The 27,450-nt window shown below is 50.1% G+C and overlaps 1 protein-coding gene and 1 long non-coding RNA gene across 5 annotated transcripts in view; one reads left to right on the plus strand and one right to left on the minus strand.

Moving 5' to 3' along the window:
* SMPD3 (sphingomyelin phosphodiesterase 3) overlaps positions 1–27,450 on the minus strand; it is an 81,210-nt gene that overhangs the window by 24,219 nt on the left and 29,541 nt on the right. The window contains exons 1-2 of one of the 2 annotated variants that reach the window (XM_017651319.3): positions 4,293–4,546; positions 4,122–4,192 (exon numbers count right to left, since the gene is read on the minus strand). The gene's annotated coding sequence lies outside the window, so the exon portion shown is untranslated. Of the gene's footprint in view, positions 1–4,121; positions 4,193–4,292; positions 4,547–27,450 lie in introns of those variants that run through there. The other variant, XM_017651308.3, reaches the window with a different exon arrangement.
* Positions 4,142–27,271, plus strand: LOC118973713 (uncharacterized). Of its 3 annotated transcripts, XR_012126513.1 has the most exons (4): positions 4,142–4,269; positions 16,971–17,216; positions 19,673–19,903; positions 26,968–27,271. It is a non-coding gene; the product is annotated as an uncharacterized lncRNA (long non-coding RNA). The 3 variants fall into 3 exon arrangements; XR_012126512.1 differs by having other exon boundaries at positions 16,971–19,903; XR_005063207.2 differs by lacking the exon at positions 19,673–19,903.

Genomic DNA, 27,450 nt, shown 5'->3' on the forward strand with positions numbered 1-27,450 from the left:
GTGAGGACTGGATCAGGCTCCCACTAACTGTGTGAAGTGTGAACAAGAAGAAACCTTGGATTATAAGCCACAGCATAACCTATCCCTGTCCAGCAGAGGAAGGCTTCTGATATGGCACTGAATCAACCCATTTACCAAAAACAAGCCTTACTGATTGACAGCCCTTGGTTTCCCAGGAATATAGCCAGATCTACCCTCCAGACCTGACTCTCTTCAAGAAAGATCATTTTAAATGGCAATAATGTTCCTCTGCTCTGAACTCAGACCAGGTGGGAGGCATGCTCCTTCCCACCCCTCAGTGTGTGTGCTGTGAGTCACCAGCCCCCGTGAGTCAGATGTGGCACTGTGACTGTTCGGGTATTTCACAGCAAGGATGCAGGAATTTCTGGGGGCAGAGCTTTTGCTTTCTAGGTGTGTATATTTGAGTGTGGGGGTGTCCTCTTAGAGGGTATGGAGACAGAAAAGTGGTGGGAGGTGGGTGGAGCAAGCAGTGTGCAAGAAAGGGAGGTAAGGTGGAGAGTCAGAGAAAGCTGAGAGTAGGCACAAGGGAGGCAGAGCCACTCCTGCTTGCCAGCCATGCCCTGGGTGACCACAATGACCACCAGATCTCAGACTGCAGACAAGGAAATGCAGGGAGGAGGATCTGACACATTCATACAGGTCTATCCCTGGTTGGGTTTAACTTAAATGCTTAGAATGTCGGGTTAGCAACCCACGTACACCGTGCAGATCAAGCTAGTCTCAAGTAGCCCTCTTGCTCAGAGCTGCGAGAGCCTAGCCCGTGCTGGCCAGGTCTGGGCCCAGCACTCTGGGAGGCCTCTGGCTGGCTGAGGGGCTGGAAAGCTACCTAGCTTGAGGCTACTGCACCACCCCCAGTGCTAGACAGATGGTGGACAGGGAGTCTCACTGGACTTCCTGGTAGTTCTGGAAAGAGAAGGTCCAGAACAGAGGTCTGCACCAATGAGAAAATGGTCCCCACAGTTTCAACCAGATTTTTCTTTTAAATAGGCCCAACACGAGGCTTGCACAGCTTGATGTAATTAGTCCCTCAGCTGTCCCCCAGCTCTCTGCCCTTGGTCCCAGGCCACCATACTTGCTCACTTCCTGCCCTTGGTGCAGCTCCTTCTCTTTTTGTCCCCTCTTCCCCTTCCTAAGCTTAGGAGCTGGGTCTCGCCTGCCTCTTCTCTCTTGGTTAATACCTCATGGGTCACCTGTTCCCAGGTGACAGCCAGCCTAGATGTCTGTCTGATTTCTGACCCCCTAAAAGTCCATAATCCCTCTCCCTCCACTTCCCTGATGCCAGCTGTCTCCAGAGTATCCCTGGGCCCTGGACCCCTCCAGACCTAGCCTCCTCTCCCCAGCCCACAGCTCTGCCTTCCTCACCCCTTGTCTCCATACCTCTCCCATCTGGACACTGCAACAACCGCCTCCTGGTCTTCCTGCAGCTGGCCACCCCACCTCTGGCCCATGTGCACAGAGGACCACATTACTCCCCTGTTAAGCTCTTCATAGCCCCTGCTGACCCCAGGAAGATGCCTAAGTCCCCAGGCAGAGAAGGGCAGGCTCGGCCCAGCAGCCACATGGCTCTGCATCCCCTCCTACTTCTGGAGACTCAGGTCCCCTGACCTGCGCACTCCCCTCAACAGCCACCTAGGCCTCCATGCCTTTTCTGGGACTGTTCCCCTGTAGCCGTCACCTGCAAGGAGGGATGAGGCTCAGCAGCAGTGCTCGAGGTTTGGAAGTCACAAAACCCCAGCCAGTCCCCTACTTTATGGCCTAGGGATAACTTGGGGCCTTTTGGCTTGGCTCAAACAGGCCATTTCTCTCTCTCTCTCTCTCTCTTTTTTTTTTTTTTTGCTATCATTAATATACAGTTAATTTGAGCAACATTGTGGTTACTACATTCCCCCCATTATCAAGTCCCCACCACATACCCCATTACCGTCACTGTCCATCAGTGTAGTAAGAGGCCATAGAATCATTGTCTTCTCTGTGCTATACTGCCTTCCCCGTGCCCCCCACCCTATATTATATGTGCTAATCATAATGCCCCTTTTTCCCCTTATCCCATCCATCCTCCCCAGTCCCTTTCCCTTTGGTAACTTAGTCCATTCTTGGGTTCTGTGAGTCTGCTGCTGTTTTGTTCCTTCAGTTTTTTCTTTGTTCTTATACTCCACAGATGAGTGAAATCATTTCTCTCTCAACAGCTGGCAGTTTCTGTGCATTTATTGCACAAATTTGCAGTCTATACCCCAGAAAGGTGACCAGCCCCTCACACCTTCAATACTACCAACAGAAACAAAAATGAGAGAGAGGAGGCTTGAGCAACTTTGGCAAATTCCATCCCTCAAAGCAAAAGGAGGGAAGGTCTTATGCGTAGACAACCTATGGGTTGTCTCTGCAGGACCAGAGACACTGCCCACATGGCAACACCAGCAGCCTTGGCTCCAAGGGTGTGGAGTGAGGTGCTTACACACCCACTTCTACCTCCAGTCCTGGGGAGTCGGTTTTCAGCTCTGAGGCCTGTGTCCCCTGCAGGCACTCAGTATTTTATCCCATCATCTGACCCTAAATGTGTGTTGGGCACATAATAGGCAGATAATAGGAATCCCTGATGACTGACAAGTATAAGCCCCACCCCCACAGACCTGGAGTCCACCCAGGGTGGCTTTAGCAACCCCACTTACCTGGGGCCACCTACAGCCTGCTCTGGACCTCAAACTCATTCCTCCCTCCCTTCCATTCTCTTTCCCTGCTGAGGTGGGGTCACAGCCACAATCAGCCACAGCAAAGGCATGAGGAAGACTCAAAATGAGCATCAGAAAGGCAGAAATAACAGACCACCTCTTAGGGACATCCAAGCAGATGTTGCACAGCACACAGCTCACAGAATGTGCTCTTTAAACTGATGGTGCTTCTACACTGTACAACCACCTGAAATGGGTGTTGTTGGCTCCATTTACAGATGAGAAAACTGAGTCTCGGGCAAGTAAATGACAGTCCCTGAAAGGTGAGGCCAAGTCATCTGGCTTCAATTTTCCTTTCCTCTCTATCTTTGTCAACAAGGCTGAATACAAATGATATGCAAACACATTCAAAATAAGTAAATAATTGCTGTCTATTGTCCAGCCCCCAGGTCCCCCCCATGCTCCGATCCCCCCCCCACCCAGGACAAGATTCTGAGAAGTGTTAACAAAGCCTCCACACTATTCTCCTCGTCTTGCTTGTTCTTCCCCCTCAGTTTCTCCAGAACAATATCTTCACCCCTTTTTCCCAATCTTCTGTAGGTTATATCTGTCACGCACTCCACTGAGCCCAGTGAAGAACCCCCCAAATCTTCCTTGGACTACCAGCCTCATCCACCTCTTCTTTTGTTCTTCCATACAGTCAACATCACATCAAAAACCAAGACCCCCTACCCCCAGCCTGGTGACCTTCCCTAGGACCCGAAAGCATTTAATTAGCCAGTATTTGGGAAGGGGTGGGTTCTTAGAAATGGTCTTGCTCTCCTGGCTCTTGGTCTGAGATTCCCAACTGTCAGGGGGTCACTCTGTTGCTAGTTTTTGCTTTTATTCCTGAGAATGGCCCAGTAGTTTGAATTATTTCTCTGGGATGGACTCAAAAGTAGCATTACTGGGTAAACGTTAAAGCTGCTGATACATATTGCCAAATTGCTTTCCACCAAAGTTGTTTGAGAGTTTGTGTTTCATAGCTTCCTTACTGGCTCTGGGTTTAAAGCATTAAAAATTTTTATAATAGTTCAGTGAGTAATGATATCTGGTTACATTTTCCAGGATATTTCAATCATATTCCTTTACTTTTGTGAAGTGCTGCCTCTCCTTTTCTTCTTCACTGAAGGAGTTTGTCCTTTCTCCACAGATTTGAGTGTATCAGACACACCCCCTCTGCTTGCATTGTACTTCACGTGAGGGCAGTTTCAGGACTGGGCAAGACTGCCGGCCCCAGATGGCTCACCCCAGAGCTGTGCTTTTAAACTTTTTAACCAAGCAGTTGTCTTACACAATCTTGCACAGCACCACTTTATATAAAAAATTTATAAGGAGTCCATGAGAGGAGGCCAGAAGAGCCCCCTCACCCCACCTTCCAAAAGCCCTGCTCACCTGCGGAAGGGCCCTTGGGACCTTCTTTCTCTTGCGGCTCAGGAGGGGGCGTCACCCTGAGGAGGAAGGACCTGAAAAGAGATGAGCGGTTCAGCGTTGCCCGGAACTCGACAGACAGCCACGGAGCAGTGCCGTGCAGGTGACCCAGGTACAAAGATCGAGGGGCCCCACCTGCGCCCGAGGCACCACCACACCTTCCGCGTCGCCGAGGAGAGGGTGTGGGCGCCGACGAAGAGCGGCCAGAGGGGCTGGGGGCGGAGCTTGTGTGACATCTGGGCTGGCCCCGGGAGGACTCCGCAGGTGGGAGGCATGAGGCCTCTACGTGGACAGCTGGACACGCGCCAGGCCGCGGATGTGCGGGGCCCGGGGCGGAGAGAGGCCAGGGCTCCGGCCGCGAGGCCTGGGTTGGATCTGATAGGCGAGGCTAGAACAATCGAGGAGCTTTGTGTAATCTCAGCCTCGCAAAGATACCTGGGGGCTGGGGAGAGCTGAACCCAGACCCGGGACGAGGGACCGCGGCCACCTGGCCGGGGGTGGGTGGGGAAGAAAGCCGCGCTGAGAAGAGAACTGGAGGTATTTGGCAGCGGAAAAGGGCGAAGGGGGACCGAACGGGGGAGGGGAGGCTCAGCGGGGATACTTCGTGAGCCCAGCGGGGTCTCCGGAGGGGAGGTTGGGAGGGCACTCGTGGGGGCGGAGGCCTTTGGGCCCGAGACCCCCGACTCCCCGCGCCCCGTCTGACCCAGTCGGGGAGGGTCGGTCTCCAGGGCGGTGGGCCGGGCCCGCCCTCTAGCCCCGCCCCGCCCCTTCGCCCGCCCCTGGCCTCAGGTGCCGGCCCCGCCCCCGCCCTCCGGGCCCGGCCCCTGGACCCGTAGCACCGCCCCGTTGCGACACTTTGGCTGGGCCCCCAGACTCCTGGCCCCTCTCAGCCCTCCGACCGCGCCCCCTGACCTCGAGCTGTTTAGTTTCGTCTTCTAGCCCCAAGCTCCCCGACCTTGCAGCTCCTTCCTTGGCTCCTGGCCCCGGTCCCTGGACCCTGGCCTGGGAAGTTCGGCCCCTACCTGGGGCAGCCTTGCGCCGCGCTGCTCGGCCCACCACCTTCTCAAGCGAGTTCTGCTGCCTGGCCCAGAGCGCTATTACTACCCCCACATCCTGAGGCAGCTGTTACTCCCCAGGGCCCTCTGAACCAGTCGCTGTCCTTCATATACGCTTATTTTGCAAATCAACCGAACTACCGTGTTTGAAAAGGATCTGAAATGTGAATCCCAATCCCCCCGTCCCAAGACAAAGATGTTGCAGTAGGGCTGGTCGGAGTGTCCCCTCACTTGGCGAACAGTTGGCTCTCTCCTAATTAGGATTCCACGTAGAGAAGCTCCAGTGAGACCTGGATTCTAGCCCTGGGTCTGCCACCCACCAGCTGAAGGGTTTGGGGCAAGTCATTTAACCGCTGAGCCTCAGCTACTCCCTCCCCTGTAATACTAGGGGTCACTCCACGGTCTTGCGTGGCCAGGTGAGCATGGGTGCTTGATGTTCCCAGATCAGGGTGGGAAAATGGAAACCAGAGCTCCTAGGTCCTCACTCTACAAGAGATGACCTGTGTTTCCCTAGGGGCCCCTATGGATACCCTGGCTTGTTTCCTGAGTTAAGCACCTGGCAGATATCCTTCCCCACCTATAGCCTGAGGAGTCTAGCCTGCTAGGAGGCCCCAGGGTGACCTGTTGTCCTAATCTCTGGGGAGGTCTTGTCCCTGTACTTGGGACACCTGCCTTTTTACCCTTGGTAGGCTAATGGCCGGCCTGCGTGCACCTCTGTCCCTCACCCTCTTCCTGGGCGGACCTAGTTCTCGAGCACAGGCTGGCAAGCATCTGGAAGTGGGCATGAAGGAGGCAGGCCTCTCCTGTACCACCCCAGCCTATGCAGCTCTCGTTGGAGTGGGGAGGGTCACCCTTCAAGTCCCAACGAGAAGTTGGTCAAGGAGGCTCTTTGTCCTCACATGTTCCCCAAAGTGTCCCCCTCCAGATGCCCAGCCTTTCTCCCTGACCAAACTCTTCTGAAAAATCCCCTGTGTGTTTTTTCAAAATAGAATTAAATGACAGGAACTGACTATTTAAGGAGGGGTTCCTGAGGGGAAATGTAATCTCTACAACCTTGAAATTATGGGACTTTTCTCTGTTTTCAAAAGAAAAGAAAAACTTGTCAGATCATTGATATTCTGAACCAGTCCTTGTTTTGAAATATGCTCTCCTCTGTCCTTTCACAAACTACAGCCTTTCTCCTTTGAAAATAAGATCACATCAAGTCAAGGACTAGAAATGGGAAAAATTCAGTCAGAGCTTCCCTCCCCCAGCTACACACCTCAGTACACTCCCAGGCGAGCGGAATTAGCTCCCGCTATAACCCAGCTCAGCCTCATAGTTCAAAACGCACCAGTAGGAAATGGTGAGACAGAAGGACCTTTCATCCCCGAGGGAGTGAGGCCTGCAGGGCTGCTCTCGTAGCTCCGGAAGCTGGCGGTGCCTGGGCTGAATGGAGTCCACTCAGGGTCTCTAGCTTAAATAGGGAGTGGGAGTGGGGCAGGGCGGGCCTGAGGGCGGGCGGGCTTGGAAAGTGGGTCGTTTCCCCAGCACAGCAAAGTAGTGTCTGTGGAGCCAGCAGTGGTCCTGAGCACATGCCTGCCTGCTTGTCTGCTAGGAGACTCAAGCCCACAGGCCTCTAGACCACAGAGCAGCACCTGGGGTGACCCCTGATGGACGTGCAGCTCCAAGTGAGACCACGTCCCTGGATGCCTTTACTTCTCCTGAGATACAGCCTGGGCAGCAGCAGCTATGGAATTGGACAGACGTGCTCCCTAGACCTGCTCTCTAGACCAGACAGTAGTGGATTCAGGCAGGGCATCTCTCCAAGCCTCAGTTTCTACTTTCTTAAAATGATGATAATTACACCAACTTCATAGGTCCAGAAATAATGTTTGCAAAGGGCCTGGAACCTAGGAGACTGGTTTATTTATCCACATGGTGATCCTGGGACCAAGTACCTTCAAAAAGGTTCAAGCCCAGAGAAGTCTGGCAACATGCAAAATGACAAAGCCCTGGAGCTGAGTGTCAGTGTCAGACTTCATGCAGACCTGAGACTAGGTTGGGTTAGCAGAGTGCCTTGGGGTGAAAGGGGGAAGAGCAGCTGCTGGTTTAGGGAAAAGTCCTGACTGAACTCTAGTGAAGGAGTTGGACTCCCAACACCGAGACAAGGGAAGAGGTGTTGCTGGACAGGCATGCTCAGATCGCCTGTCTGTGCATTCGGTTGCAACTTTACTGGGTGCAGAAGTACCTCAGAGTCAATGCTAGGGATGGCTGGTGAGAGGACCGGGGCCCCCCCATTCATATGTTGAAGCCCCAACCCCAGTATGGGACTGTACTTGGCAGTAGGGCCTCTAAGGAAATAATTAAGGATAAATGAGGTCATAAGGGTGAGGCCCTAAGCCAATAGGATTAGTGTCCTTCTGAGCACCGTCAAGAGAGCTCCCACTGCATGTGGAAGAGGAAAGGCCATGTGAGGATGCAACCCAGGAAGAGAGATCTCACCCAGAAACCACATCGGCCAGAACCTTGATCTTGGACTTAAAGCCTCCAGAACTATGAGAAAACAAATTTCTGTTGTTTAAACCACTTAGTCTGTGATATCTGTTATGGCAGCCCTAGCAGACTCACACAAATGGATGGGGTTGAGGGGTGGCTGGGAACATGGAAGGGACCAAAGAGAATTCAGAGGTTTCCAGCTCAGGCAATGGTATGGGCATTGAAGTCACTCACTAGCCAGGGATGGGGTGGCTGAAAGCAGGGTTATGGTGTTGAGGTGTGTATGAAAGTGTCCAGGTGGCAGTGGGATATTCAGACCCAAAACTCAGAGGAGCAGGATTTGGGAATTATTAGCTATAGGTTAAATCTTAGGAGTGACTCAATTTTGTCAGATCATTTGTTCTTTCTTTTTTAATTTTCCATTCTAATTCCAACAGTTTGTTATATCAGCTTTGTCTTTTATATTTTGGTAAAAAATCACACTTTCTCTTTTGTTTTTGAAAAGTATAATTGTGCACAGATTCTCCCTAATTTTTAAATGACTTTCTTTTCTTCTGTGCAGAGCAGTCTTGTTTAGGAGCATAATGGAGATGGGGTTAGAATACATGTGTGGTTTGAATTACACATTTTTTCCTGAGGTTCATCTTGTTTTCACTCTTTGTGCTGTCAGTCCTCTTGTCATTCTTATCCAATTTCAAAAGGACATATCTCCCTTCATGTCAGCTTGCCTAGATAATTTATCTTTAACTACTTTAACTAGCAAATGCTTACTTTTTTTTCCCTCAGAATAAAACTTGAAAGGCACAGTGCATGCTCTTTGGTTCTAGGCTGAGCTGTGTTTTCATCCTGGGAAACTTTTCTTGTATTACTTCTTCCCTGATGTTTCCCATTCATATCGCTCTCGCTCTCATTTGAAGGCTGTTTCCCATTTTCCATTTTGCAAATTAGTTATTTGTGCATTTATTTCCTTTGTCTACATGTCTGGTTTCATGTCTCATGTTACCCTCGACATCACTGCTTTCTTTGTTCTGTTGTTTCAGTTATACCAACTACTACTTCCAGAATTTTTCAGTTCTTCTGTAGTTTTCACCATGGAATTACAGCCTTTTTTGTTTGTTTCTTCTGATGTTTTTTGTCATTTGTTTCTTTCAAAGTAGTTATTATCCAGTTCATCTTATGTGTTCTGGAGGTCTTTCAGATTCCATCATTTAAAAAACCAGAACTGACATTTGTGTAGGGCCTACTGTGTGCAGACCCTGCTGTTACAGTGTTTATCACTTGTAGCAGTTTGCTTCCTTTCTACATTTAGTGTGGCAGAAATCTGCACTTAGAGCTCCTTTGAGGGAGGTTCTAATTAAGATCTATTCCTTCTTGCTCCAAAAAAGATTTAAGATGACTTAAACTTTCTTCTATGTACAATATAATGGGACCTTTTTTTAAAGCAGTGAGGGAATTAGGGCTCAGGGCAAATAAAAGTAGAAAAACAAGCAGCAGCCCAGCAGAGATACAAAGACAGTGTAAGGTAGGTCTTCCTTATTCTGATTATGGCTTCAGGTGTGCGCAGAGGGCATGTGTCATATGACAGACCACTGTCCTTTTTTGTTGGTGGTGTCAAAAAGGCCCTTCATTTTAAGCTCTCACGTGAATGGCTGTGGCACAGAAGAGGCCCCCACGGTGTGACTCACTCTGCAGGTCCCCTGGGTGGGAAACACTTATTTTCCCCCCTCTAGGGATGGAATCAAAAAGAAACAGAAGCAAGATACACACAGGGCGGTGTGAGCCAGCTGCGTGTGAACAGTGGAACAATCACCACCTGCTCATCTTCCGAAAAGTCAAAGTCGTACTGACGGAGCAGCTCATTAGCTGTGTGTTTCCTATGTTCTGAGTCAGGTAGTTTCTCTGGTTTGGGGTGGCAGGTACAATCTAGGTGAAATTGGAAGGCTTCTCGGGGACCCTCTGTTCCCACAGAACTGCACAGTGGCCTCATTTCACACCTCTCAGGAAACAGCTTTCCGAGTGACAGATTGATCGGTGTATGGGTGGTTACCAAAAAAGAATCTATTTTATTAGCTGTTTGTCTTGCAAAGTGAAATCGTTTTTTAAAACTTTATCAAAATGTCATCGTCCTGGGGTTTGATTATGTGCCCTCTGACCTTGAGGGAAGATCTGCAGATCCTGCAGGTCAACAGCTGTCATGTCAGGGTCTTACTCAGGTCCTTGGGGGGTGAGCCTGGATGTGGCTGCCCAGCCTGAGGCTCTCGGGGTGCAGTGGGGGGCACTAATAAGAGCAGGGTACCAAAGGCATGTCACCAAGTCTCATCCTGGTGCCTGAACTTTTTTTTTTAAGGGGAAATAAAAGTTTAGACATGAACACATATGAAAAACCATGTATAGGTAACTTTGCTTTTCTGTTTGAAGAGGAAATAGAAAACATCCCACTTACTTTTTTTTATTACAAACAAGGAACTGTATTAAAAATTTTTAAGTATTTGATTTCCTATTGGTGGCAGTTATAGCAAAGAGAAGGAGGGAGACTGAAAGTAGTGGAGGGCAGGAAGGGAGTGGAGTCTGTCCTGAGCGACCCTCAGCCGTGAGCCCGGCCTGAGCAGACAGCCCACCCTCCCTGTGTCAGCTCAGTGCCACCAGCCTCAGCAGCCCGACCCCCATCAGTCTGTGGGCAGAGGCTCTGTGCTTGGCTCCTCCCTCACCCTCAACCTGTCCAGTCCGGAGTCAAGGCCAGTCACTCCCAGTTCCACAGTCCCTTTCCAGTCCCAGCTCCCCCTTTTCTCTGGCTATCACCTCTCTTCAGGCTCCTCATTTCTTGGCTGCATGGTTGCACACCTAGCAGGCCTGCATTTAGGTTCTTCCATCATGCTCCATGTCCAAGCCCGTGATCCCTACCATGAGCTGCTCTGAGCTTATTCGTCCCTTGTCTGGCATCTCCTGATCTGTGCACAGAAGAAACCCTCCTAGTCTGGCTTGGGGCCCCTTGGTGATGGGGCCCGGTCTTCCTCAGCCTCATTTCTGCATTCCCTCCCTCGCACTGATTCATTCTGATGGCCCCAGCCTATAGCTTTCATCTTTCCTGGAACATGCCATGCTCTTTCATGCCCCCATGCCTTTGCACATGCTGTTCCTGGTGTCTGGAACACCTTCCCCAGTTGGTTCACCTGGCACCCATCCTCTAAGGCTCAGCTCTACAGCTATTCACTCCCTCCCCTCAATCACACACCCACTGGGCTTAGTCCTGGCAGCCTAGAGCCCCCTCAAGCCCAAGCACAGAGCCCAGTCCCTCAGAGGCACTCAGAGAACCTTGTATGAATTAGTAGGATGGTTTCTAGCTAGGTCAGAGTGTCAGTCACCAAAAGGTTCAATTCCCTCTGCACATACCAGGTGGCACAGCAGGAGCTATGAGAAAACTGTTCCCAGTTGTTTGAACTAGTGCATCAATTAGACTGCCTTGTATAAAGGGAGATATTCAAAAATGTAGCCTTTAAGGTTAAAAGACTTGAGCGAGTGCAGGTGTGTGGCGGCAGCACCTACAGCCTGCTGAGACCATCACCATCATCGTCATTGTTTTTGGGGCACCCACTGGGTTCCAAGCGCTGTGCTAAGGGTGCTGCATGCACAACTGCTTGTTTAATCCTCTGAATAGCCTGGGGACATCAGGTATTATTGTTGTCATACTCAGAGAGGGAAAGGAAACCACTTGATGCTGTTAAGTGACTTGTCCTGAGTCACACAGCTAGAGAAGAGCAGACCCTAGACTCTGTGGGTAAGACTTATCACTAGCCCCATCCTGGCTAGGATTTTGACCCCACAGGGTCCTTAATGCTCAGAGGGCTCCACAAGTAAGTGCCAAGAACACCCAGGGGTCTGGGGAGGCTTATAGCCGCCACCTTCCCTCTTCGTGGCCACCCAGGGGTTGCTGAGGTAGATACTGTCACTATTTGTCCCTAACACCTGAGTGTGAATTGGTCCATGGGCTGTTGTCTGGGATGGCTGTCTGGGCAGAGAGCTGGGGAGGATTGGAGGGTATGAACTGGCAGGAGCCGGTAGGGCTGTTGTTGGCAGTGCTGGGGGGACCCCCTGGCTAAGTGCCACTGCCTCTGGCGGGGTCCTTCAGGCTCGCCCCTGCATTCTGTTCTCCACACAGAGGCCAGAGTGATCTTTCTACTTGCAAACCTGATCATCCTCCCAGCCTGAAGCACTTTCATTGCCCCCAGGATAAAATCCATGCGGAGTCCACCAGCCTCTCCTGTCTCACCCTCCTCAATCTTATTCTCCCCTGCTTGTGCCCCCAGAGCCCTCCTTCTTCCTCCCATGGTCCCTGGTCTCTCTCAGGAGGGGCCTTTCCTTACACTGGCCCCCCGCCCCGCCTCCCCCATGCTGCCCTTTCCTTGCCTGGCCAGCTGCTCCTCACCTTCAGGTCTCAGCTAGAAAGTCCCTGTCAGGGAGGCCTCCCTGATCTCCCCTTTGCGTCTGGCATGAAGGCCTCCTGCAGGGCGTACTCATTGCCCCCCGGCCCCACCTCAGGGGTGAGCTCTGTCCTGGCCAGCCTACACACAGGCTAAGGCGAATGACTGCTGGGGGGAGGAATATGCCCCAAATGACCCTCCAAAGGGAGATGCCAAGGCTGGTTCTGAGACCTTAGGCGTCTCATGGGGGAGGCGGGAGGCACCTGGCACGTACCAGGGCTACGGCCATGCAGGCCCCATGCTGAAGCAAAGTTGTAGACGCCCATTCTCAAGGAGGGCAGGCAGAGGGAAAAAGGGGATTGAGGACAGAACTTGGGACTTATCCCATTCTTGGCATGGTGAGGACAGAGGAGCCACAAAGAGCGCTTGGGAGCAGGCGGAAGAATGCAGGAAAGGTAGCTAAAATATAGCACTGTTTTTATTTAGTTCTCAGATAATCTTACTTTTTTCTTTTTCACTGAGAATAGCTGGAAAAGGAGGGCCCTATGTGGCAGTCCCTGGAATGAGAAAACCATGTGTCAAAGCTGTTGCCGAATCCCTTGCTCTATTTTTACCCTCCTGACACTACCTCTTTGAGCCCTGCGGAGGGATCCTGGCCTGAGGTGGCTTGAGCCGGCGTCTCCGAGGCAGGTGTGGCCAGCTCTGGCCTCGCTCTCCAGAAACCACCAAAAAGCTGGTAATTCACTCCTCTTGACCAGAAATAAATGCATTAGACGAATGTTCCCAGGTAGGCTTGAGGGATGTAAACACAAAATTACCCCATAAATTACTTTCGTTTCCTTTCCTCAGTTCAAAGCTTTTTGGTTGCTGTTTTGTTCAAATGGGTTACATTAAAATTGCATAGTAATTAACATTCTTAAAATAGAATGTCCATATTCCCAGAGGTAGAAAGAAAAGCCACCTAGGAATGAAAAATGTGGACATATGCGAAATGCCATTCCATTAGCCACAGAGTCTTTTCTGAGTCTCGGTGGGGAGGGCCTGTCAAGTGGGATATGTGGCAGATCAGACCGCGTCTGCGGTTGCGTTTCATTCGGCTCCCAGCTCCAGGTCACGGAAGCCTTTGACATCTGTGGCCAGGAGCTCTGGGGGTTCACTAACCTCTAATTACGTTTCTTTTTTTAAATATTGATAAACAGTCCCACTGTTGATTCAGACGATTTAAAACACTGAGCCTGTGGCTTTTGGCTCTGAGCAGAGAGGGCAGATCCTCCAGGCCTCCTCAGGCCGCAGAGTCTCACCAGAGCCTCGGAGCTCTGGGACTCATTCAGACACTGAAGGAAGAAAACTGTCCCCCTGGGTGGAGTCAGGGGAGGCCACTTAAGGATTCAAAATCAGGCCTGGCCAGGCTGCAGAGGGAAGCCCTGCTTTCCCCATGTGGGGACCTCTGGCCTCTTCTACTACCCAGGCTCCTGCTCTGGGCTCACGGTACGGGTGTGGGGTTGAGGCAGGGGTGGGGGGCCACCATCCAACAACTACTGCCCCATGGCCTGATGCCCCACTGACGTCTGGTCACCACTGCTTTGTTTATGAACCTCGTTCCCTGGAGCCATAGGCTTTGGGTGCAAACAGGACAACACTATGGCCACCACTCCCAGTATATCTGCTACCTGGGATGGAGGTGGGTAGGGCCAGAGGGGGACCAGAAGAGCTCAGTGCCACTGTCCCATCTGGGGGAGCCCCACACAGAAGGAACCCCAGGCCTGGGCTCCCTGAGACAACTGACTGCAATGTGGGGGAGGGTGGTGGCCCCCACTGCTCCTGGGGGACTCAAAGCCCAGTCTGCTGCTTGTTGCTCAGCCAGCCAGCCTCCCTGTCCTCCCTGAGGGAAGACTCAGCCAGTGGCCAGAGTACTGACGCCACTTCCATAGCTGCCATGTCTAGAGAGGAGCACCTTGTTATAAACAGGGCCCTCTGTGGTCCCCGAAGCCCTGGCTCCACCGGGCGGAGGCCAGGTTCCGTGTCATCACACCTCTCACTCTCCACCACAGCAGGGCGGCTACTATTGTTGTCACTGTTTCACAGGTGAGGGAACTGAGGCCCAGGGAAATAAAAGTGTGCTGCCCAAGATCACAGTGGAGGGGCTGGGATTTGAAGATTTGAACCCAGGTCCATCTAACTGAAACCAGAGCTCTTCTCAATCTACTCTGCCACAGGGCCTCCTGGTCCCACTTCCTGCTGTTGGCAAGTAGCCTCTGGAAGGCGACACCCTCAAATACATGCATTGGGGTGACATGGTCCTGAGTAAGGGTCAAGAGCTCTATGGAGGTAACAGCAATCATGGTGCTTGCTGTTGAGTCCTGCGCAGCTCTGCTGGGGTGACCCCTTTGTTGGGAGACCTTACTGGCATGACCCATTGGGCTGCAATATTAAGAGGTAATTATGGATTAGCTTGGTGACCATTAAGCTCTTCTGCTGTATCCCAGGAAATGGATCTATTCCAGGGTAAATCAGATAGGATCAGCTCCTAATTCAGTGTGTTGGCTCTAAGTAACATTTATCAAGATACAGAAGCTGGCCCAGGGAATTAGACAGATTAGACTGGTCAGATTAGATTTAGACAAGAAAAATAAAACTGCACTTTCTGATAGCTTTTAAAAATTAAGTGGAAGAATGCTCTTGGCTAGGAAGAATTAATATCATAAAAATGGCCATCCTGCCCAAAGCAATATACAGATTTGATGCAATCCCTATCAAATTACCAATGACATTCTTCAATGAACCGGAACAAATAGTTCAAAAATTCATATGGAAACACCAAAGACACCAAATAGCCAAAGCAATCCTGAGAAGAAGAATAAAGTGGGGGGGATGTTGCTCCCCAACTTCAAGCTCTACTACAAAGCCACAGTAATCAAGACAATTTGGTACTGGCACAAGAACAGAGCCACAGACCAGTGGAACAGAATAGAGACTCCAGACATTAACCCAAACATATATGGTCAATTAATATTTGATAAAGGGGCCACGGACATACAATGGTGAAATGACAGTCTCTTCAACAGCTGGTGTTGGCAAAACTGGACAGCTACATGCAAGAGAATGAAACTGGATCACTGTCTAACCCCATACACAAAAGTAAATTCGAAATGGATCAGAGAACTGAATGTAAGTCATGAAACCGTAAGACTCTTAGGAAAAAACATAGGCAAAAATCTCTTGTCTTGAGCGACTTCTTCATGAACATATATCCCCAGGCAAGGGAAACAAAAGCAAAAATAAACAAATGGGACTACATCAAGCCGAAAAGCTTCTGTACAGCAAAGGATACCATCAATAGAACAAAAAGGTACCCTACAGTATGGGAGAATATATTCATAAATGACAGATCTGATAAAGGCTTGACATCCAAAATATATAAAGAGCTCATGTACCTCAACAAACGAAAAGCAAATAATCCAATTAAAAAATGGGCAGAGGACCTGAACAGACAGTTCTCCAAAGAAGAAATTCAGATGGCCAACAGACACATGAAAAGATGCTCCACATTGCTTGTCATCAGAGAAATGCAAATTAAAACCACAATGAGATATCACCTCACACCAGTAAGGATCGCCACCATCCAAAAGACAAACAACAAATATTGGTAAGGTTGTGGAGAAAGGGGAACCTTCCTACACTGCTGGTGGGAATGTAAATTAGTTCAACCATTGTGGAAAGCAGTATGGAGGTTCCTCAAAAAGCTCAAAATAGAAATACCATTTGACCCAGGAATTCCACTTCTAGGAATTTACCCTAAGAATGCAGCAGCCCAGTTTGAAAAAGACAGATGCACCCCTATGTTTATCGCAACACTATTTACAATAGCCAAGAAATGGAAGCAACCTAAGTGTCCATCAGTAGACGAATGGATAAAGAAGATGTGGTACATAGACACAATGGAATATTATTCAGCCATAAGAAGAAAACAAATCCTACCATTTGCAACAACATGGATGGAGCTAGAGGGTATTATGCTCAGTGAAATAAGCCAGGCAGAGAAAGACAAATACCAAATGATTTCACTCATATGTGGAGTATAAGAACAAAGAAAAAACTGAAGGAACAAAACAGCAGCAGAATCACAGAACCCAAGAATGGACTAACAGTTGCCAAAGGGAAAGGGACTGGGGAGGATGGGGGGGAAGGGAGGGATAAGGGTGGGGAAAAAGAAGGGGGCATTACTATTAGCATGTATAATGTAGGGGAGGGCATGGGGAGGGCTGTGCAACACGGTGAAGACAAGTAGTGATTCTATAGCATCTTACTACACTGATGGACAGTGACTGTGAAGGGGTATGTGGGGGGGACTTGGTGAAGGGGGGAGCCTAGTAAACATAATGTTCTTCATGTAATTGTTTAACAAAACATTGTAGATTAACAACAACAAAAAATTAAGTGGAAGAGTCAACTTTTTCAAATATGATCCATTATAACTACACACATATGGACTCTTGTGTTCCAGACACAGACGGGAGCATCTTTCAGACTGGCCACATGCACACCTGCAGCGCCATCCTGCTGGGGTTGTGTGTCCTTCATAGCCTGACAAAAATGCCTAGACATGTGGAGCACTAACCTGCCAAGCTGAACCTGGGAGCTCAGCCAGTGGGCAGGGCTGGTAGTCCCACCCCTTCTGTACCTGTGGATCAGAAAACTCTCAGTTGCAGAGCTCCTATACAGGCAAACTTCTGACCAGCTCTAAGTGGGAGAGAATTTCTCTTCTGACTATTGCTTTGGGAGTCGCATAGGCCAACTAATAATCAGATTATCAGGTGCTTATAATTGGATTGCAATTTATGTCCTTGCCTCCTTCCCAACAGCCAGTGCAGCTGACCAACAGAGATCCCAGGCCCACACGGACTCTTCTCACCGAGGCCGTGGCCACTGAGCCAACAAGATTCCACAGACTCCTACCCCAGGCTCCCCCTTGCTGCATGCGTCTGCCTTCCAGACCTCCCTGCTAACTCCGTCGCATCTCCACCCACACCAGGGCTGGCTACTGACCTTCCTGCCATCTGTCAGGTCCCTTCTTTGGACCCTTGTCTTTCCAGCTCTTCTCACAATCGGTAAGGACTCAGTCCTGTAATAAATTCCTATTCCATCATGCTGATAGTGGTTCTGCCTTCAGCTGAGCCCTGAGCAATACAGTGCCCCAGCTCTCCGAGCCTGTTTCTCTCTCCTATAAAATGGGGATGGTGTGAGACACACCAGCTCTAGGAAGGGGGCTGCATCCAGGTGCTCAGGGCCTGTGCTGGGGACTGAATGTTTGTCATAATCTGAGGACAAGTTTTAGGCCAGAATCATACCTCAGTGAAGCTTTCCATCTCGGCACGTGCTATGGAGACGCCACAGAGCAGAGCCCACATGAGGTCAGTGGCCACAGTTAGGCTGGTGGTGGAAGGTGTGGGGTGTCCTCCCAAGAGTCCAATTGGTTATGTGGCACTGTGGGTGCTGTGACCAAGCATTTGAGGCAATGCTGGTCTGCGCCTCTCCTGTTTGGATGCTGGTATCTCAGTTGGCTCCCCTGGGGAGCCAGTGTGTGCTGAGTTAGGAGGCTTCCGGGAAGATGCTAGGAAGGGTGAGAGGGCTCGTTGGGGCTGAGGCATGCTCTGCTGACTTGCTGGCACGGTGGCTCTGTTTCTGTAATGGTGATAAGCTAATCTTGCCTTCTGAGGCTGGAGAGTGGATCTGTAGATGCTGTCTCTGGGTTCAGCCCACAGAGCACCCGGCCACCTCTGGCCCCAGGGTCTTTACTCCCACTGTGACATTCTGCCCTCGAATGTCCACATGACTCACTCACTTTATTCAGGTCTCTGTTCATTCACCCCCTCAGAACAGCCTGTGTGATGTTCAAAATAATGCCCTCTTCCATCACCCTCCATCCCTTACCCTGCTCCATTTCTTTGTAAAATATCACCACTTCACACATTATGCATTTCTACATAGTCTTCCCTCCTCTTACTAGAAGGCAAAGCTCCATGCAAGAGCTTTTTTCCATGTTCACTGTTGGATCTGCGACACTCAGAACAGCACCCGGCTCGTAGCAGACACCAGTACAGTCCTGCAGGTCAGAACTGACCTCTGCATAAAAAAAGAGTCTCATGACCTCACCTCTACCTCTGTCTTCATTCATGCTTGAAAACACTGAAGGCAGCACTCCTAGCTTGGAGGAAGGCAACTTTTTAGTGTCAGAAAGACTGGTTTGATCAGTTACGTACTGAGATGAGTGTTCAACATCCAGGGGCTATTTTAGTCTTCTCTTCTAATCATTACTCTTGAAAATGGGATCTGTAACCATTTTGGAAGTGGATTTGGTATGATTAAATTCTTTCCTGGCCTAATCCTTTATGGACAGCAAAAGTTTTAAATGAAGAATTAGAATGGATTTGCTGATGTTTGATTGCTTGCATGGTAATTTACCCTGGCTCATTTTAAAATCAGGGCTGAGAGTCATGCCCTGAGGAATACCCCCACTGGATGTTGGGTGAATGGAAGAGAGAAGATCTTACAGAATGACTACAGGGTTGACACGGGAGACAGAAGGGCCAAGGCCCTTGAGGAGAGCTGTGGGGAAGCCCAGGCACTTTATTTTGCAGGGAGTGCCAGCCCTTCCTGGTGAGGCTGTGGCATGGCTGCATTATAACCACTGGCCTGGTGTCTCTGTTTTTTCCTGGAATCCCCACCATCACAGTTTAGTAAACGCAAAAGTGGGTGTGCAGACAGTAGGGCACAAGGAGGGTCTGGTGAGAACCTTTAGAGCAGGACTTCAGGGACAAGTCGGGGTCCCTCAGGGAGGAGGAGGGGAGTCACTTGTGTTCCTGGCCCACCTGCCATTGAGGTACTTGCTCCCAGAGGCTGCTGTGTTTGCAAGCCCAGCCCAGTACAGAATCTGGGGTTATCATGATGACCTGAAGCACTGTTTCCAAGAATATAAGATAGAAAAGAAAGCTTTCCACCCAAACTGTAAATGAAAAGGCATGGGCACTTGATGGGGCTGTGCCAGTGAGTTGGGACACTGGCATTCCTTGTAGTGGGGCAGCCGGGTTTCCTCTCTCAATGCCAGTCACACATGTTCAGACTTGCCAGGCCCTGTGGGCCGAGCTGGGGTAGAACCTGCCTCTTTGCCCAAACCTTTGGTAACTCTCAGAAAGTGGGATTTTCCTCTTCTGCTGATTTGATTTTTAACTTTGGGGATTTATCGTTTGCAGAATCTTTAGCTTTTGGGTGGAGACCTATTTCTGAGACACCATGAGAAGGGTTTGCTCCCCCAAGGCTGATATTTTAATGAGTGTTTAGGGCCCCAGCCTCCAGATTCACAGCTGCCCTGCAACTTTTGTCCTGTCGGGTGGATCCCCCAGTCCCGTGCCTGCCGGCCACCTGGCCAGGCTGTGTTAACGGAGAGTCATGGAATCACTCTCTGGGAATCCCTATGTTCCTCTCCCATCACGAACTTAGCTACACTCATGTGAAAATGGTGACTTGGGGTAAAACGTGTGTCCTGACAGCTGTTTTCCTCTTCCAGGAATGTGGGTAAGCATGGCCCAGGCTCTGGAGGAGTGCCAACTCAGCCACAGGCTGGCCACCACAGTGTAGCCCTTTCACTATAAAACCCTCGATTCAGTCCCCTTCCACACTGGGTAGGAGACTGTGAGGAGGCTGCTGGGGGCTGGTGCCCTCTCCCAGCTGGGCCTCAGCCCTGAGCCTGGAAACCCAGTCATCCCTCTGCCCTCGACCCAACACTGAACTAACACAGGTGAGCACATTCTTTATGCCGGACCCAGTGCCACGCAGTTTACCTCACTCACTTCCAGCCCTGGGTCTGTCTGAGAAGCCCCCAGCCGACAAGCTTTTGCCCTTGGTCAGCAGCAGGGCTGGGATTTGAAGCCCCATGAGTCTGACACCAGAGCCTATGCTCTTAACCCTCTGCCATTCTTCCCAGGGGGCCTATTTGATGATTCATTTCTTATTCTATACCCAGAGACAATGAGGCGTTAACCAGGAGAAAAGGGGACTATTATGATATCACTATTTGCCATTTATCTAAATTAGATAATAAGTCACAGAGCTACTTGAAACAATATACATGTCAACATCCTGAATAGCTAGTTATCAGTGAGTGCCATTTGATGATGCCTGTGGTACAATTAACACTTTTGTATTTAATGTATTTCTGAGAAATGGAAAAGTGAATGAGTAAATGTCCTCCTCTCCCTTGGGGATGGGGCCACAGCCCCCATGGTGGTGGGGGGCAGGATGGTGTGGGCTGGTGGGTGGGGGCAGCGTCCCCAGCCATCTGCAGGCTAGCCGGTCAGTGCGGCAGCAGGTCCAGCTGAGTGATGCTGCTGAGCCCCAGATAACTCCGTGCCCACTCATCAGCTTCAGCATAACTGGACATCCGCCACGGGCATCTCCAGATGTTTGCCTTTATCAGATGTCGATGCGGTTCAGTGTTTTCATTGAGAGCCTCCTAAAAAGCTCTAGCTGGTCGGGGATGCTTATTGTTCATTTTATTTGAGTTCCTTATCATGTGCAAAATGTTCCAGGCACCATTAGGAGACACAAAAGTCTGAGAAAACACAGTCTCAGGGGGCGGAAGCTCACTGTAGCGTGGAGGAGACACAGCCACCGACATTTACAAACATTTGCTGAACACAATCAGCTGGTAGGAATGACAGTCACAGCAGCACATCAGGACTTGGGGGATGGTGTGGTACAGACTGAGGATTTAATGCTCGCCTGAGGGGATCTTCTAAAATCAGATGGGTGTTCCAGGCTGTTTGCTCATTAATGTGGTCTACAGATTATTTCTCAGCACATTTGGGGTGTGGGGGCCAGAGGTGGGGCAAAAGGTCAATCAGGAAAGGATTATAGGGGACACATATCTTGCTGGAGGTGAACATTTGAGGTGCAGAAACAGGCACATTATAATTACTACTTAACAATAAATGTAGCTTGGCAAGATGCATTGATTTACACATAGGTTGCTAAGGGCACTTAAGGGAAAACAAAACGTAGGCAATGAGAACAGCCCCCTTCAATTTACCAAATTCATGTCTGAGACAGCACCATAAAAATGTAGAGAATCCTGCTCAGAGGCATAAATTAAACCTGTCTTCCTTGGAAAAGGATAATTTAAATGATCAATAACCTATTTTGAAAGAATACTTTGAGAGAATTCCTCTCTTAAAATTGACTTCATTTATTCTCCTCTTATCAGAAATGGATTTGTGGAGGCTTATAACAAAAGATATGACAGTGAGGTTATTAAAATAGAAATGGGAAGTTAGAACCCAGTCAGAAAAGAGAATACAAATTTTCTAACATAATGGCCAACCTTCCTTCTGTGACCAAGCTCTAAATTTAGCTCTGAGCTTCCTGGAATCCAAGATGGAAAGGGAAACATAATCAATTACATAGGTTCAGCTAGTAAGATGAACGAAGGATGTCAATTTGTAAGTACTTAATTATTTGTGAATTTATAGAAGCAAGAGAGGCAGAGAAAAATTCTGGGGAAATGGAGTGATATTTTAAAGGTATTTAGAAAGGAAAAGATGAACTTTGACATATTTTTGTGAGAGGCAAAGCTTGGGCAACCATGACAGATGCATCCACTAAGCTCTGGGTGAACCCAGGGTGCCTCTGATTTGATCAGTTTATTGTTGTATGAATCATTTCCCATGGTGAGAAAGCAAGGCCATGGATGGATCAGGACCCAGGCACTCAGCATGTCTGGCCTATCTGCAGGGAAGAGGCTATGTTCTATTTCTCTGGTCTGCCCAGACAGTGCCTGGTACATTTTGCATGTAAAGAACTCAACCATGCTCTGTCTTCCCTGGGTTGAGAACTCCTGGGGGCCAAGGACATATTTCCAGCACCCCTGGGGTGTCTGCCTGCTACTAGTGGCATGTAGTTCGTGCTGGATAATAATAGCTCACCAACTAAAAACTGATAAAGTATTCATAAAATGCAAACACCATTGGCAGCTTAGTGGGAGCATTTCACAACTCCCACCAACAGCAATCAAATCTGCCAGTTTTCCCCACAGAGAACTCCTGGATGTACCTGCCCAGGGGCAGATGGGCAGTTGTGAAGCACTGGCTGAGTGGGTGCACTTGTGATATTGGACTACTTTGAAGAAGGACCTTTGTGGCCCTCCTACTGGAGTGAGTGCATGTGGAGGGCCTCTGCTTAAGCAGGCTGTGTCCAGCCTCTCCAGGGCCCCTACTAGGTGGTTGTGGGGGAGGGGCCTCAGTGACAATGCTGACCTGTCCTCCCAGCAGGCTTTAGGGTGGGATTCCAGCAGGCACAGCATTTACCAGCTGGTTTGCAGTCGCCTTTTATCTGCAGTTGCTCAGTGTAGATTGCTATGCTTCCCTAAAGACCTTTTGTGTTTCACCATCTGTTTGAAAACGCCCTAGAGGGCTCATTTCAGCCCAGTGGGGATCCCCCTTCCTGAGAAGTGGGGCCCCTGGCTCAGGAGGCAGGGTCTTGTGGAGGCTCCTGAGATGGGGATACTGGTTGGGGGAGTGGTCAGCAGGGGAAGTGGGCTAAGGCCTGACACTGAATCTCCAGAAAGAGGCTGCATCTGAGAGGAAGACATGGCCTGTGGCCAAGGCAGCATGTGTGGGTCCCTGCTGTTCAACCCAAGCTGGGACTATGTTCAGCTGGGTCTGAAGTGGGGAGCTTGGAGCAGGAGCGCTGCCTCTGGGCACAGCAGTGGTCTTCTGCCTGGCCGGGAGGCTTTGTGTCAGTCAGGTTCCTCTTCCGGTCTCAGTTTTCTACATCTCTCAAGGGGGCTGGAGGGTTTGGAGCTTGGCCAGGTGTGGTTGTGCTTAGTTTCCAGTCCTGGAGGTTGAAGACCAGCTCTCTCCCCTAGGTCCTCACTTGTTTGACACAGGTTTATACCCACGGGGAGGAGGCTGAGCTTAGTCACCCACCTGGGCAAGCCTCTTGGCCTCCCTGGCCCTGTGTGAGAAGTGGGGCACCCAGACAAGCCCTTCCTGTCCCCCTGGGCTGTAGGGGTGAAGTGAGGCACCTGGAGAGGCAGCCCCCACCCCCTATTCCACCTCAGGAGGGCTGAGGAGTCGCACTCAGGAGATTGCAGCGCCCAGCTGCACAAATGTCCAGCGAGTGCTGGGGTTGGTATTACAAACTGCAGTTACTCCAGGGGTGTTTGGGAAGCACAGAGCTCAGGGCAGATGCTCCTGGGGTCAGGAAAAGGGGAGAGCAGAGGGGGCGGGCCTTGCTGCCCTTGGACCTGGGATAGCCCCCTCAACCTGCACATTACTGGTGCTGTCACCCCAGATGCCACTTTCAGGTTCAGGCACAAGTGATGCATGAATTCCCCTCCCTTGGTGGGCCTCAGCACTGCCAGCCCCCGCCTCAGGGGTAGGACTGTCCTATATTTTTATATGCTAAATCTGGCACTCCTCTGTGAAGGGGTTAAGAATAAACAGTGGATGAGCTACTGGATTTAAATCAGACTGACTGTAGCCACCTGAGACTCACAAAAAGCTGTGAGTGCACAGCATTCCCAGCGACAAATCCTCACTTTGCTGCAGGGTTTGACGGAGAGCCATTTTTTCTGTTTCTCCACCACCATGGATGTAAATACTGGAGTAGATTCTGTGTGTTTGGTTTTTTAATTCAAAAGTGTCCCAGGCATAGAGAAGGATTTATAAGCCTCATGGAGGATCCAACACTCCCGTTACAAGTGATCTAGGGGAAGAGTAACAGAGACATCTGCAGCATCGGTGGGCCCTGATCCTATAGTGATGGAGTGCATTCAGACAAAGGGAAGACCCCCACGGCAGGACCAGGGCATCTGAAATGGCAGGTTAGGTATCGCTCTGACTTTGCACCAGATCCAGGCACGCTCTGCACAAGGGGGGAATCGACTGAGTACCACTGAGTGCACCATGGGAGGGTGGAGGGTGGCTGCTGTTCAGCATTAAGGTGGGAAGAGGAAAACAGAACCAGTTGGAGAAGCCAGCCAAAGAGCCCATATGGCTCTAGGGCCAGAATGCCCCTGTGGGCATGGTGGAGGGCAGTGTCCCTGTGCACAGCCCCTTGGATGGTCAGACCTACAGGGAGGGTCAGCCCAGTCCTCACCTCCCAGGCCCAGGGATCAGAGAGCACAGACTCCTTGGGCACCTGGAACTTGGGCACTTCTGTGGCATTGGAATTGGTGGCTCCAGCTATGGACGTCATGCTGCCTGCCCGATGGGGCCCAGAGCTGGGGTCTGAAGGCAACTCCCTGACACCCTCCACCATCCCCTGCCAAGGTGCCTACTACAGTTCAGGCTGGAGGCCTGGGCTTGTGGGGCCCAGAGCAGCCCCTCTCTGGATTCCCTGCTTGGGGCCCCTCCTGCATCGCCCTGCAGGCATGGATAGAGGGGAGGGGAGCAAGGGGTGGGAGGGGATGGACTAAGGCTGAGCTGATGGCCTGTTGGCCTGCCCAAAGGAACTGAGACTGTGCAGGTGGAAGTGATGAGGGACAGTGATCAAAGATGAGGCTCAAAGCAGTGGAGGAATGCGCAGACATGTAGAGCACCCTTGTAAAACTGGCTGGGCCACTAAAACAAGCCCCATGATTTACCTCAGTCTTTGACTCTGTAAAATGGAGCTCCCACTGCCCTTCCTGTTCTTCCCTGGCACACCCAGGGGAAGCCACTGTGGATCCCAGGCAGCAGGAGGGCCGTCAGGAAGTGCTAGGGGAGGGCATTGAGTCTCCGAATAGAAATGATAGGCACGAGGAATTCAGGAGTCTGGATCATCAGGTTTGGAGGCAGGTGGATGGGAGGCCAGTGTGCCTTGAGCAGAAATAAGGGTGTGGGGGAAGTAAATGTGTTTTATGACATGATGAGTTACAGAAGGTGTCAGGCAGCTGGAAATGCAGACCTGGGTAAGAGGAACTGCAGAAGCAGGAGGCTGGTGAGGTTCAGAGCATCAGGAAGTTTGCGAGCAGCTGAGGGGACCATTTGCCGAGAAGAGAAACAGCCAAAGACAGCACTGTGGGGAAGGCCAGCATGCAGAACCAGAGGGACAGGAAGGAGAAGATGGGAAGGAGGGTGATGGGAGATGAAGTCCAAGGAGGCTAAGGAGGCAGAAGTAGCTGCTGGGCAGCGCTGTGCCAGATGAGACTGGGCAAACCGGGGCACCTTCCTGGGAATGAGTGGATGGTGAGGACATGGAAGGAGATGTTACTGTCAAGGTATCCCCACAGCAGCCCATTAAGAACCATGAGTGCCCACTGGCTCAATGCCCAGGGCCAAGATACACCGCCATTCCTGACTGTTAGACACAGCCTCCTGGGAGTGGGCAGGGAGGACGCCCACAGCTAGGACTGACAGCCCCCAAGTCCCACAAGCGGTTATAAAAAGTCCCTTTTATAGCACCAAACATATATAAAAGGTCAAGGTCAGGAAATTGAACAGATTTCCAGCCTCATCTATCTCCTAAAACACAGCTGTGAATCCAGAAGTGAACAGAAAGTTTCTCTGAATGGAAAAATGGCCACACAGCACCTCCAATACTAGCATGCTTTTCTTTGAAAAGAGAGACCCTGAAGTCCTCACTCAGAGCTGACCTGCTTATGTTCTGACAAACATTGTTACCTGGTTTGAATTTTTACAAAAATCAGAATCAAGACAAAAAGCACAAGGTATGTGCCTCTGCAAATCTCAAATGTGTGAGATCATCTTGCTGAGGGATTGGCCTGGACAGGTTCCCACTTCCCACTCAAGACCGAGTCCCATGTTTTCGTAATGAGAATCCCCGAGTTATGAAGACATTGTGAAGTGATGTTGCATCTCTGTTGCTTAAGAAGGCATGGCTGTGTATGGTACAGGTCAGGAAGTCATGGCTTAAAAAGTTTCAGCTCTTAGACAAGTGGTGACTCTATAGCACTTTATTATGCTGACGGACAGTGATTGCAATGGGGCGGAGGTGGGGGGGGGATGATAATATGGGTGAATGTTAAAAACACAATGTTGCTCATGTGAAACCTTCATAAGATTGTATATCAATAATACCTTAATTTAAAAAAAAGTTTCAGGTCTTGAAGAGGGAATGGAACCATGTTTATTAAGCACCTATTATGTACTCAAAGCTTATGTACATTAACCTCCTAGCAATCGTGTAACTATTATCTTTACCATTTTATAGGAAACAGACTTAGAGAGCTGAAGTGATTTGTCCCAGCTCACACTGTGCGTGCTTTCCTCATGTCACCCCCTGCTGCCCTCCAGTTCTCAGCAGAGTGCCTGTGTGGACTGCCCGCTCCCTGCCAACAGGTGGACCGACTGGGCCTGAGCTCACTGTGGGGCTCTGTCCTGCCCTGGCCTCCACAGCTCTGGCCTCTCTGGGGATTGGGGGTACCAGCCCCATACCCGCCTCTGAATCCAGGCCTAAGCTCCCCTGTCCTCATGGGTAGACATAGCAGTGAAGTCCTTGCAGCTGAAAGGTAAACACGCAGCAGTGAGAGCCCATCATGAGGGGTGGTTTTGTGAACCATCATCCTCCAGGGAAAATTACTCCTGAAGGACTTTGATGGTAACAGGCTCTGTTTTTCATTCCCTAATCACTCAGAAAAATACTTCCATTTCAGTTTATTCAAAACAGTGGAAAATTATTGAGGATTTTCCTGTGTAAAGGTCAAACTATAAAAAGATAAGTGCACTCAGAAATCCAGGCTAGTCACGAAAACGTGGCAGTGTATTGAAATAGATCCTAAAAAGGATTTAACCCTACTTTGGAAATTGCTCCTAATAATCCGTTCTCCACTCTCCCCTAACATGTGTTAAATTCTGTTTTTAGGTTCAAGAACACGAAGTAAGTGATTTTCAATGGGCTGTACAGACCAGGGTCCTGTATCAGAATCCCTGACCAGCTGCTACACACCACGTGCAAAACCTGGAGCAAGTACTGTCAGGTCCCTTGACCCACAGGATCCCCACCCCGGTGCCCTCCCAGAGGCTGGGTGTGCTGCCTGGCCAGGTCCGAGCTGGCAGGCATGGAAGTCCTTTGCTGAAAGATAAACAAGTATCTGGGAAAGCCCCATCACAAGAACGTTTTAAAGAGGTATTTGGTAATTTCTGTACTTCTATGAAGCTGAGTTAAGTGACAAGAGAGTGATAGAATGTTTTGAAAACACAGCCTGGAGAGTAAAATCCTCACTTTTCTCTGTATTAATTAAAAACTTGGAGAAAATTTTTGAGTGTCTTTGGGGAAAATAAGGAAAATTGTGTCCCCTCTTCTTTATTGAGTCAAGGCTCCACCTGTTCAATTTTGTATAGTTCT

The sequence above is a fragment of the Manis javanica genome, chromosome 17, assembly GCF_040802235.1.
Source record: "Manis javanica isolate MJ-LG chromosome 17, MJ_LKY, whole genome shotgun sequence".
Taxonomy (NCBI): Eukaryota; Metazoa; Chordata; class Mammalia; order Pholidota; family Manidae; genus Manis; species Manis javanica.